Consider the following 13780-nt stretch of genomic DNA (forward strand, 5'->3'; position numbering starts at 1 on the left):
AGGTTGTAATTCCTATGTGGGTAGGAATGTTTTAAGGATGTCACATGGGTACCGATGTTTTTCATTGGGATGCGGGGAGTGTCTGAGAGTGCTAATAAAGCTATTACTGTGGGTTTGTACTGAATAAAAGAAGTTGACCGCTAATCGTTTAATATACTCTTGAATAAGTTCGATTTGAAGTTTTCTGTGAATGTAGATGTTTGGAATATACCAAGGAGCATTGATAATTTCTCCTAGAATTTTATTTTGCAGAATTTGTAATTGTTTAATATTGGTTTTAGCTGCATGTCCCCAGATCGAAGCTGCATAAAGGAGGGCTGGACGAAGTATGAATCGATATAAAATTAATTTGTTTGTGGTAGATAAGTTGCTTTTTCTACCAAGAAAAGGTCGCATAGTAGCTGTGGTGATTTTAAATTTTTGTACTACGGAGCGGAAGTGGGTTCTGAAGGTAAGTTTTTGATCAAGGGTGACTCCAAAGTATTTGGTTTCATTAATCCAGTCTGTTTCTTCGTCAAATATTTCAGGGGGTGGAGGATAGTATTTCATGTTTCCCTTATGGAAAATTTTGCCTTTGTTTTATCAGTGTTAATTTTAATCCTCCAAAGGGTGAGCCATTTTTCCAGTTTTATGTGATAGTTTCGGAGTTGGTTTCTTACGGCAATAACTGTGCAGACTTTAGTAAGTATGGCGGTGTCATTGGCAAAGAGTGCAAGATGAACAGAAGGGTCTTTAGGGATGCCTTGTGTATAAATATTAAAAAGGTACTGCGAAAGTGCCGACCTCTGTGGGACACCAGCATTGATTACTCTGGTGGTTGATTAAGCAGTACCAATTTTGATTCTGAATGTTCTGTTGCTGAGAAAAGAGGCTATTAAGCGAATAAAATGATCTGGAAAATTGAGAGTGATTAGTGGTTGATTAAGCAGTACCAATCTTGATTCTGAATGTTCTGTTGCTGAGAAAAGAGGCTATTAAGCGAATAAAATGATCTGGAAAATTGAGAGTGATTAGTTTGTAAATAAGGCCTCGATGCCATACCCTGTCAAAAGCTTTCGCGATATCGAGGAATATAGCACCGGTCTGAAGCTTGCAGTTGCAGCCTTCAATGATAATGTTGATAACTCTAAGAAGTTGGTGGCAAGTGCTATGATGATTACGAAGACCGAATTGTTCTTCTGGGAGAAAATTCAAGGAAGGGTGAATTTTTTGGATGTGGAAAAGTAGGATTTTCTCAGTAACTTTAGACAGATGGCTAAGTAAACTGATAGGGCGATAGTTCTGTGGGAAGGTTGGATTTTGTTGCGGTTTAGCAAAAACAGTTATTATAGCTTGCTTCCATGAGTTAGGAAAATGAGCGAATTGGATAATGTTGTTGATAATCTTAGTTAGGCAGGTAAGAGCGTTCGAAAGATGTTTCAGTGCTTTGGTCGAGATGCCATCGTGCCCTGGGGCTTTCTTCGTTTGTAAGGAGCTGATGGTGTTGGCAACGATTGTTGGGTTAGTCAGGAAAGTGAAGTTGTACGGAGCAGGGGTATTAAGGAAGTTGCTTGAACTTAAGAGGCTAAGAAGTAAACTAAAACTAATCTAAACTAAAGAGATATAGCCGAAGCTATCAAAGTTTTTATGGAGTTGGCTCCTTAAACACGAGATGACTGCAAAGCTATCAAGGGCTGAGTACGGCTGAGCGTAATAACAGCTTTGAAAGAGAGTAGCCAAAAAGGCGGACGCGCGGTAATCAGAAACTCTGCAAGTAGAACTACGCAGTCTATATCTATGTCTATGTGGTAACACAATTAAGAGGCAATCGGCCTAGTGCGGCCTTTACCAATATATTATAAGTAGGGTGTCTTTAGTGATGAGATGAATTCAATAAGATGGAATGTACCTTTTGCACACAGTGCAGCTTCTCAAGAGAAGTAAACGTGGCCCTACGATGTGAGGATCTGCAGCTTGAAGATTTCTGCCGCTCAGCTATGCTTGTCTTGAGAGAAGCTGCGAATTAATCTTGATCTGCAAAGTTCAAAATAATCTCGAAGGCATGAAAAGCTACACAAAGTTTCTGCATATTTGATTTAGCTGATTTAATTTTCAGAGCTATTGTGGTTATTGATTTCATGAGATAAAGGGTTTTCTGATCTTTGAAAATGTTAATGGTTTCTGCTAAATTTTCCTGCGGGTTTTTCTGCTTAACTTTGTCACTGTAAACGTTTTAGGCATTTCGTGATTAGTTTGGCCTGGAGCTTGAATAAATTCGGAGAAGTCATCTTTAGTGGGAATTTCTTGTGGTTTTTCTATCTTCACTAAATGATCGAATCTTTTTCTGTATTCCTTACAACCACGATAAGAAGAAACGTGACTTTCGTGACAGTAACTGCAAGTTGGTTTTTCCTCTGGTTTTAATTTACAGGTATTGGATCTGTGATTTTGTCCGTACTTACAGCATCTGACCTTTTTAAAGCAGTCATTTTGGAAGTGCCCGAACTACTGGCAATTGGAACATAGAATTGGGCGTTTTCTGCGCTGCTAAAAATGCCCCATAGAAACCAGTAACACTTTTTATGGGTACCCATAAGCAGCGCCGGCGGTAGGTTATCCGGCGCCCGCCCGCAAAATAGCTGAAGTCGTCCCCCCCACTTCTTCTAAATTTTTGTATAGGAGAAGGAAGTTTTGAAGAAAGCATTTGTTGAAATTGATTTTAGCAATTTATTGAGAATAATTTATTTTTCTGCATTTCATATTTACAAATTTTTCTATAATTTCTTTTGCATTTAGTTCTTGACAGATTTAATTTTCAATGGCAATCAAAGCTAAATTTATGAGTCTTTCCTGCGATATACTTGAACGTAAATATGTCTTGATCAGTTTTAATTTGGAGAATGATCTTTCGCTACTAGCAACACTAACAGGAATGCTAAGTAGTATTATCAACACGATCTTCAAGTTCGGGAAGCACAAATTATTTGACACAATTAAGTTCAAAATATCGAATGGATCATTCATAGCGGCTGTAAAAATATCTTTCGAAGCTACTATTTCGTCATAGATTTCTTCTGCGTTAATATCTTTACTGGCACCACACTGAAACAATTTTTCTAATTTATCGCATTTTATTTTCAAATTTGCGTTATCGATTTCTGATAAATTACCCAGGAAACTAAAGTTATCGCAGTGATTTTTCATTACATCAAATCTTTCGTTTAATGATGTAGCAAGTATCCAAGCAGTATCCAAAATTCTAAAAAAGACATTTGCCCTAAACTTTTGTTCTGGAGATCGAGAGGATTCGTCAGCCTGTTCGTAATCGAAGTGACATTTCTTTTTCCTTCTTCGGACTTCTTCAACAGTTTTAAATTGTGGCTCGCCATCCACTTCTTCACTAAGTTCTTTGGCTTTCCCAAGAATACTTTTGTAATAGATATCACTTTTATATTCTTCAATGAATGTTTTTAATTTACTTATTGCCTTTAAGGCTAGTGTAACACTGACACCCTTTACTTGCCATTGTTTGCTGATAGGATTAATTCTGTTAAGCAAATCGTGCCAAACTATCAAGGTACAAATAAATTTATAATGCTTGATTTTGGTGCACAGACTTCGTGCTTGATGTTGCATTTCGTTTGAAAAGCATTCATCTTCGGATACTTCGAAGAGAGCATCATAGATTTCTCCTAGTTGATATCTTATGAGGTTTCTATTGACTTTTACTGGTTTCTGTTGGTCTCTGTGAGTTTTTTTTACTGGTTTCAAAATGACCTATAAAAACCAGTAAAACTTTCTACTGGTACCTATAGAATTTTTGATGGTCTCTACTGACTTTTACTGGTTTCTATTGATCTCTGTGGGTTTTTCTTACCAGTAAGATTTCTTACCAGTTTTTCTTACCAGTAAGATTGATACCAGTATCAATTGACACCCATACAACCAACATTTCAATGGCAGAACTTTGTACTGGTTTGTATAGATTTATATTGACTTTTACTGGTTTTCTTACTGGTATCAATATAATAATAAATCTTCTGTTGGTTTATATGGGTTTATGCTATTTTCTTATCTGACGTTAATAGACTTGTTCTAAACAATAAAATTAACAGAATGAAAATATGATCTCTTTAAGACCATCAGAGTAACCTGGAAACGCAGGTGGTCGTTTTAGAGAGGGTTTTTAATAAATATGCTTATTTATTTGATTTAAAATTTTTTTCGGAAACAATAATAGTAATCATATGCACCACACACGACGAGGTCTCTCCAAGGGGACCAGCCGCAAATAAAAATCCATCTTTGCAGGTGGTCGCCTTAGAGAGGTGATGCTCAATACCAATATATACTCACGTTCTCATATGATACGTTTATCTTTTAGAGGTGGTAGTCTTAGAGAGATTGCATCTACGGAATGAATCTCTCTAAGGCGACCAGACACACTTGCAGAATTTTCTTTGTGAATGGTCGCCTTACAGATGGAATATTCAATACCAAAGTATACTTATGTTTTCAGAAATACTGTCTCTTTCAGAGGCGGTCGTCTGTTATGATGCTACTGCACCAATGTTCTGTTTCTATACTTTGCCGTAAAAATCATGGGCACCAATGCAGTGTTACTACTTCCTCTTAGGGAGGAAACTAATGCAGAAACAGACAGGTGAACCCGTAACTAGCTAAATATCAACTGAGAAACTAAACTCTTAAGAGTTTGCTAATTACCAAACTTTTAGTGATCGTATAGGTAAAACGGTAATGCATTGCGTTGTGAAAATGCATCCGGGACCGCGCCGTGAGAGGATCGAATAAACAACATGTAAAATCAATATATATATAAGAAAAACACATAACAGATATAAAGAAAACATAAGTAATAGGTTTCCAGATTAAATACCAGTTTATTCAAATTCCTCACAATTAAACTTAAATCTTATCCTAATCCGAGAGTCAAACTTCTTATTTTTGTTACAGTTACAATTTTCTTATTTTAGACACAGGGAATACATCAATTTGTCATTTTCTTTTGTTACATTTTAAATTCATGATTTGCAAATCTATTACATGACTCTTTTAATTTAACGGGTACCCGATCTATAATTTCTAAGAGGTTAAGGAAAACATATTATTTGCAATTCACATCTGTTCTAAGGAATATTACACAAACAACTATTATTATTACACCCTAATTCATATAAAAACCTTAAGGTTTGTCTCGGTAATTTAGAAGGGGAAAAAGGAAGCAATTCATTTTCAGTAGACTGAATTTAAGATTCAATTTTAGGTAAAGTTCTAATTTCCAAAAGTTCTAAGAAAAATTGAGAAAGCACTTATCTGTGATTTTGACGACTTGAAACGCACCCGGAAAGGTATTGGGCTGGCCTTGCATTCTGGGAGAAAATTCAAAGGATTATAAGTCACACCATAATTTCTGGAAATTCATTCCGTAAGGGGAACACAGGCGTCTAAGGAGTCTCACGCTTTTCGGTGTCACTGGCCGCAGGTCGCACAGCCTTGCAGAAAACAAGCCCTCGAACCAGCACCCGAGCAGAATCTTCAAGCTCGCAGTCAGGATGTCGAGTATAAAATCTCCCGTTGGCCGGGGTGGAACTTGGCCAATAATTTTGGAAATTAATACTCGCTGGATCATTTTTTTTTCTTTTCGACAGCAAAGCGACGGCCGGATAGTGTCTGCCGTGATCCGCCTGACTCACCACTTATTCATCCACAGAAACTTAACAAATCTTTCAGCCTTGGAAGTCCGGTAAAAAGTCTTAATACTGAAAGTCTTAAATCCTTCAACAAAACTCATCCAAAGTCGGGCAAAAAGTAACGTCCAAAAGTAAGTTCAGCAAGCAAGTACGTCTCGCCAAATCTCGCACGAAAAAATGTCACACCGAAAAGTGATTCAAACTCGAATTTTCTTCCTCTCCTTCACAAACGCGGGCTCCCACTATGGCTTCAATTATCGCCCCCTTAATTTTGGCAAAATTTGCGTTTTAAACCCCTGAATGCGGAAATAAGGGTGATCGCGCATGCGCGCCCTTCTTCACTTAGCCAACAACCGGACCCTCAATCGCCAAAAACCTGAATGACTTACATCGAAAGTCAAGTAGCAACCTCTGACCCTTCTGTCACGTACTTCCTGTCTTAAGGTCAACTACACAATGAAATTCCTTCTAGAACATTCTAAAGGACAAGGCGCGCGAAATCATGACTTAGCAAAAATTGCTTCCCTTTCCCTGCTTCTTTTCACAATGAATCAAAGCTTGTACAAAAATTGCAAATAAAAGAAAAATAAATAATATTCTTTTAAACTAAATAATATTCCCAGAAGCATCTGTTTTTCCCCAAAATTAAAGCATTAAAATAAATAATTCAGAATCACATAAAATTAAGATTTCCATAAATCAGAAAATCATTCACCTAGTTTTTAAAACGCTATCAGACAAATTCTCTACACGACATTCCTTTCCCGTAAGGAATTAAATTTTGGTATACCAAAATTTAGAAGCCAGACACTTCTTGAAATACCATGACTCATACTGTGCAATAAGGCTAAAGGATAACATAATGTACCAATATTTCACACGACTCCTTGGTAACAGTGACGTTACTGACGCATTAAATTTCAAGTCCAAAATGTGCAAGGAAAACAAGAAGATTAATCGAAGCAATTACTAATTAAAATAGTCAAGGAAGTTCATCAAAAACAATTAATCAAAAACATCAATTAAATCACTTAATTAATTAAACCTAGAAATATTCAGAACATACAAAAATAAAAATAAAAAATTAAGGCGTTAATCACAAACAAAATATGTCTAAGATCAAGAATTCAAGAATTTTATGACAAAAAGAATTTTTCTTTTTTTTCTCAGTTCATTACATCACACTAATGTTGCAGTCTCTGTGTGGCCACATTTCTGAACATTTATTTATCTATTCATTCTTTTTTTCTTCAGTCCATTAATGTAAACAATTTCACCTGAGGTCGAGCACATTCTACTATTGTGACAATTTCTGCTGAGCACAATCATGGAGTACATTAAATGAGTACGGAGTTGTCAATGTAAGCGAGGGAAAACCCTGTAGTTAGAAATCATTGTGTTAGCAACTCCCCCCTGCAGCCTTCAACGCGAGAAAGTGAAAGCAACAACCCCGTAATGTGAACTCAGCACCACAATACCCCTTAGTAGAGGATCACAATGCTCGAAAAACAAACAGCTGACTGACCGTTTAGTAGAATACAAGCCAAGAAACTTGACCTAAAAAGAAACCAGATTTCACCTCCCTACGTCTCACTTTCGACCAAGGAAGAACAATCCCTCTTCAAAGTTGAAGAAGACTTTATCTGTCAATTTTTCCCTGACGATAGATAACCCACTGAATGTGTTCGGATACTCACACCCGAAGAAAGAAATAATCTAATCCAATTGTTCACACCAAAAAAAATGAAATAAATAAAATTAAGATAATTAACGCGCCTCAGATACATAAAATAAATTCCTGAGAATATAAACACACTAATAATTCAAACAATTCGAAATAAAATATGTCACATGAACGTATTCAAACAAAGAGTAAAGATCCCCCCTAAGTACTACGAAATTGAATAACTTCCAGGAATGAATGCCAAACAATCCAGTCTAAGAACAGAAGCGGCCTGATCAGGGCCAAGCATTAGAAAAGAAAAGAACGTTACCACACAAGGAACCTCGGAACCAGCCGCAAATACTCCACACAAAAATCAGAAAGAAGGAAAACGTGATTGTCCAAAAATTCAATCCAACCAAAATGAATTCCGAAAATTAACATAACGAATACGCTGTGCAAATACCAATTAGAATTTTATCCAAGACACACACAAAAAAAATAATAGTAATAAAACCTAATGCATATACAAAATAACGTTTGGCCAAACTGAAAAAATCAAACTATATACAAATATATATATATATATATATATCGCTAAATTCTGATTTACTGAGTCCAAAAATAAAAAATGTTTGCAAAGCCCTACATTAGTAAGCAACAAAACCCTGCGAATCCCTACGTCTCAGGTTATAAGGAATATCAGCACATTGATTATGAATTCTCTCTATAGCATCATAGTTGCACGTCTGCAATGAAGGAAAGTTCATACGTTCAGGTACCTTTGTCAATCTATCCACATGTACTACCTGCGACTGCTGTGGGCTCGTAACTGACTCAATTTTAAAATTCACTTTGGTGACCTGTTCGACCACTCTAAATGGACCCTTATTAAACTTCGCAAATTTCTTAGTCAATCCAGGCCGCAACACAGGAGTATAAAGATACACCATATCCCCTATTTTACTATTTTTTGAAAAAACAACCTTGTCTCTAATCTTTTCCTGTCTTTCAGCCGCCTCCGTTAAGTTTTTATTTAAAGAGAAAACCCTGCGGCGTCTTAAAATTAAATCCCTTGAATAAGTGTCTGTGTCACGATAAGTCTTAAAGTCTGTTTGTGTCAACAAATCAATAGGTAAATTTAAATCTCTTCCATAAAGAAAAAATGCTGGGCAGTCCAGTAATGCGCTATGCCGTCCAGTTCTGTGCGGTAAAAGTGCGAAAGGCAAGTGTCTGTCCAAATCTTCCTGTGTCTCACTCACAATGTGGCTGAGAGAATTTATTAGAGTAGCATTTAAGCGTTCAACGACTCCGTCAGACTGCGGGTGGTAACTGGTGGTGGTGTGCTTAGTGATGCCTAATTTCTGATATACTTCTTTTATTGCATGTGAAATAAAATTCGAGCCCCTGTCAGTAACTACGTGTAAAGGCACACTGTGAGCCGAAATAAAAAGTTTTAGTTTTTCTATGATAGATTCAGAAGTAAAGTCTTTCAAAGGATAAGCCTCGGGCCACCTCGTAAAATAATCAGTGATAACTAAGATGTATTTATTTCCCTGTAAAGTAATGGGTAAGGGACCAACAATGTCCATGGCTATTCTTTCTATCGGACGAGAAGCCACCGGCATTCTCAGAAGAGGAGCCTTGTGAGAAGGCCGGTGACCCCTCCTTCCGATACAGGAATGACAAGATTTTACATAATTATGAATGTCCATGCCTTTCCAATAAAAGGATTTTTGAATACGTTGCAGTGTGCGATGGAACCCGGAATGCGCTGCCACCGGCGAATCGTGGTGCTCTTGCAGAATACGTGAAACTAAAGATCGTGGAACAACCAACCTGTGCAGTTTTTGCCAACGGATACGTTGCTTAGCATATTCAATATATAAAATGCCATTACGCATAAAAAATTTCAAAAAACGAGGACTAGGAGTCAAATTTTTTTTTATATCTGAAATAATCTGCTTACACTGCATATCTGAACCCTGCTCTTCTTTGAACGTCTGTAATAAGTCTGGACTGACAGAATTTTGAAGAAGATGCGTTACATTTACTGCTCTAGACAAGAAATCAGCTGTTACGTTCAATTTCCCTGGTTTATGTATTATTGTATAGTCGAATTGGGACAAGCCCATAATCCACCTAGCTATCCGGGAAGTGGGATCCTTCAATTTTAGTACGTGGGACAGCGACGCTTGATCTGAATAAATTGTGAACCTTTTCCCTAAAAGGTACTGGCGAAAAAACGGAGTTGCCCAAACTACTGCTAAAACTTCCCTTTCAACTGTACTGTATCTGGTCTCCGGATCTTTTAACTTCCGGCTTGCGTAACAAATTGGATGCAAGAACCCAGTATCATCCTCCTGACAAAGAACATCTCCTAAGGCTAAATTGGAAGCGTCCGTACAAAGCGAAAACGGTTTGGAAAAATTGGGTAGAGTTAAAATAGGTTCCTTTAAAAGTTCATTTTTAAGAGTGTCAAAGGAATTTTGAGCTTCATTTGTCCATTTAAATACAACTTTTTCTTTTGTTAGCTGTGTAAGAGGAAGAGCCTTCTGTGCGAAATTAGGTATAAATCTTCTATAAAAACCTACAAGCCCGAGAAACCTTCTAACTTCTTTTCTATTCCGAGGAGGAACAAATGCTTGTACAACTTTTAAATTTCTGTCATCTGGTTGTAAGATACCTTTTGATACTTTAAATCCTAGATAAGTTATTTGGCTTTTGAGAAAATGACACTTGGACGGTTTCAACTTAAGATTATGATTTCTGAGTCTGTCAAAAACTATTTTAAGCTTTTCAAGGTGTTCGTCAAAAGTACTCGAAGCTATCACAATGTCATCTATGTATATGCCTATTTTTAACGGGGACAGATTGGCTAAGACAACAGACATGAGCCTTTGGAAGGAACTGGGTGCATTGCGCATACCGAAAGGTGTCCGAAGCCATTCGTAATGCCCGGAAGGGGTCGAAAAACCAATTTTAAATGTGTCATCTGGGTGGATCTTCATTTGGAAAAATCCCGAAGTTAAGTCCAACGTAGAAAACAAATTCGCATCACCCAATTGTTCCACAAGCTCGAGCATATTAGGAAGAGGAAATGAATCTTCAACAGTTTTTTCATTAAGTTTCCGAAAATCCGTCACTAGTCTATAAGTATTATCAGCTTTCTTTACAAAAAAGAACCGGCACACTATATGGACTATCGCTTTCTTGAATAATATTGGAATCCAATAATTCTGTTATTTGCCTATCTAATTCCTCGCGAAGATGAAAAGGCACTTTGTATGGCTTTTGTCGAACCGGAATACTATCCTTAAGATTAATATTGTGTAGAATTGTATCGCACCCCGTTAGCTGAGTTACAGAAGAAGCGAAAATGTCATTGTAATGGCTTAAAAGCTTAGTCAGGTGCTGCTGCTGATCCGGTGACAAGTGAGAAAGGTCAAATTCTCCCCCCCCCCACGACTCAAAATCCTCTCCTTTCTGCATGGTCGTCGTGTTATTCACGCAAGCAGTTTCTATTGAAGACACAGTAACAGTAAGAATAGATGCTAACTTAGTTCTTTTGTTAATATGAATAGTCTGAGGAGTAAAATTTGCTATCTTAACGTTAAAAGTCTTAGAATCATTATTTAAATTAACTGATCTTGCCACAGAGAATTTTCTATGAGAGTTTTTATCAATAGGCCCTAATAGGACTGTGTCATGCGAATCATTAAACGTAGGAGCAATTACCTTTACTATATTCTCAGAAAACGGCAAAAGTTTATGTTTACGAACTGCATAGCAATAATCCAAGGAATCTATCGGTCTCGGAAAGAGACAATTTGAACTGTCACACCAACGTAAAGCAAAATTTTGCCCAAGTAATTGTTTAGTGCTAAAATCCAGAATGAGTGCATTATCAAGTAAAAACTGTGTTCCTAAAATGGCACCATAGTGCAAAGAAAAATCCTTGTCCTTAATGAGAAATTCAACAGGAAAAATCCTGCATTGCAATACTACGGAAAGTGAAACTTTTCGTGTGATTAGAACATTCTAACTAGAAATTCCTTTTAAATAAAGTCTACAAGGAGAAAATGAAACTTTATCCCCTAACCCTGCAATAATTTTTTCCTCTATAATATTAACCGTTGCCCCCGAATCTATCAAAAATTTAATTTCTGTCTGTAATATAGAACCCTCTACTATTGGTAATGAAGATTCTCCTGTAGTGACTAAAAAGACGGATGGCACCTCCAAAAGGACATTCGAGGATGAAATGGAAGTGTGTTTCTCCCCACCCTTTTCTAGTTTAAATTAAATGTCTGAGCTTTGTGATTCAATTTGCTACCAGTTGCACCTCGATCCTGGGATGCTACCGCCAAATGTTCGGGTGCCATATGAGAATTAAGTCTATTCGCCGTTCCTGCCTCTCTTTGTCGAAATCTGTGATCTGATCTGCCCTGCTCGTTATTAGACCTGCCATTTACATAACAATTTCTGCTTATGTGTCCTACCCGGTTACAACGGAAACATCTAGGCTGTAAGGATCTCGACCGAGGATTATGCACCGTCAAAGATTGCATTTGGCTCTGCAAAGTATTCATCATCTGTGTCAACTGGGTTAAGTTCTGTTGTTGCAATCTAATAGCCTCTACAAGCTCTACATTTTCACCTGAAATGCAAAGAGTGTCCTTGGAATTTACTGTACCCATAGTATGGACCGCCTTAACTTCAGCTGACTGAAAATCTGTTTCAGCATGGTTTTTTATCCACATCTCTTCCTCCAAAACTGCGTGGTTTTTCGCTGCTACAAATGATTTATGATTATGGGGCAAAAGCAGACGTCTAAAGTGCAAATGCAATCCTTCTAGAAAAACAGATAATAGCAATTCCTGTCTCTGAGTCTCTGCTGCCGGATCGCCCATCCTTTCTACTGGCACTGTTTTATAAGATAAAGCCTCGATACGCGCAGCGAATTGTCTGACTGACTCCCGCGGCTTTTGAAATGCCTGTATAAGGGAGCGAATATGGGAATGTAGACTTTGAACTGTTGTAAACTTGTCCTTCAAGGCACCTACCAGGTAGGAAAAGCCAGCTTCGCTCCTCAAACGCGGATTATTCCTAACAAATTCCGCGGCTCCCCCCCCCCAAGTTTAACCCGAATTACCGTAACTTTATCTGACTCCGTCCATCCTACATGTGATGCTATCAGTTCGAGTCTATCTAAAAAATCAGCTAGGCTAATGCTATTTTCTCCTCCCGTAAAAATAGGAACTGACTCCAGTGGGTCCAAGCCAAAAACTGAATTACCCTTTACGCCCGGGGCTGTCTCTTCCAACATCTCTACTGATGGGTCAGGCTGTCTAGCAGAAAGGCGCGTTTTCTTCGACATATCGCCCTCTAATAGTTTTGAATCATTCAAACAAGTTTCCAAATTGTCAAGCTAATTTAATCAGCTGCCAGTTACGCGCAAAACTTAAAAAAAAACCTCCACTCATTGACAACTCCGGTACTTTTACAGAAAACATAAGTATCGATCCTTACATCTAAAAAACATACTGAGTATTTCGAAAACCTCAAAATTTGAAATTCACAAACCTTCTTAAAACATAATACTTTTGTACTAGTAACCACCTAACATGCACAGTATGAAATCATCGAATCACACCTACTAAAACACTATGTTTTTAGTTAATTTTATACCAAAACAATTTACCTAACCTTAAATTCAATTCTTAAATTAAATTAGAGAATTAATATCCTGCAATAACCAGTAAGCAAACATAATTCAAATCAAAACCTTAATTAGTCCTCACACATAAAATTTAACACCTTCTTAAAACAGTAAGTTATACGAAATAAATAAATTCAAAAAATCAGTTACTGATTCGATCCTTCACTAAGCAGAGGTCACGGCACCAATGTTATGATGCTACTGAACCAATGTTCTGTTTCTATACTTTGCCGTAAAAATCATGGGCACCAATGCAGTGTTACTACTTCCTCTTAGGGAGGAAACTAATGCAGAAACAGACAGGTGAACCCGTAATTAGCTAAATATCAACTGAGAAACTAAACTCTTAAGAGTTTGCTAATTACCAAACTTTTAGTGATCGTATAGGTAAAACGGTAATGCATTGCGTTGTGAAAATGCATCCGGGACCGCGCCGTGAGAGGATCGAATAAACAACATGTAAAATCAATATATATATAAGAAAAACACATAACAGATATAAAGAAAACATAAGTAATAGGTTTCCAGATTAAATACCAGTTTATTCAAATTCCTCACAATTAAACTTAAATCTTATCCTAATCCGAGAGTCAAACTTCTTATTTTTGTTACAGTTACAATTTTCTTATTTTAGACACAGGGAATACATCAATTTGTCATTTTCTTTTGTTACATTTTAAATTCATGATTTGCAAATCTATTACA

The sequence above is a fragment of the Stegodyphus dumicola genome, chromosome 7, assembly GCF_044657685.1.
Source record: "Stegodyphus dumicola isolate Sdum_Otavi_A_Nest chromosome 7, ASM4465768v1".
NCBI classification, from domain to species: domain Eukaryota; kingdom Metazoa; phylum Arthropoda; class Arachnida; order Araneae; family Eresidae; genus Stegodyphus; species Stegodyphus dumicola.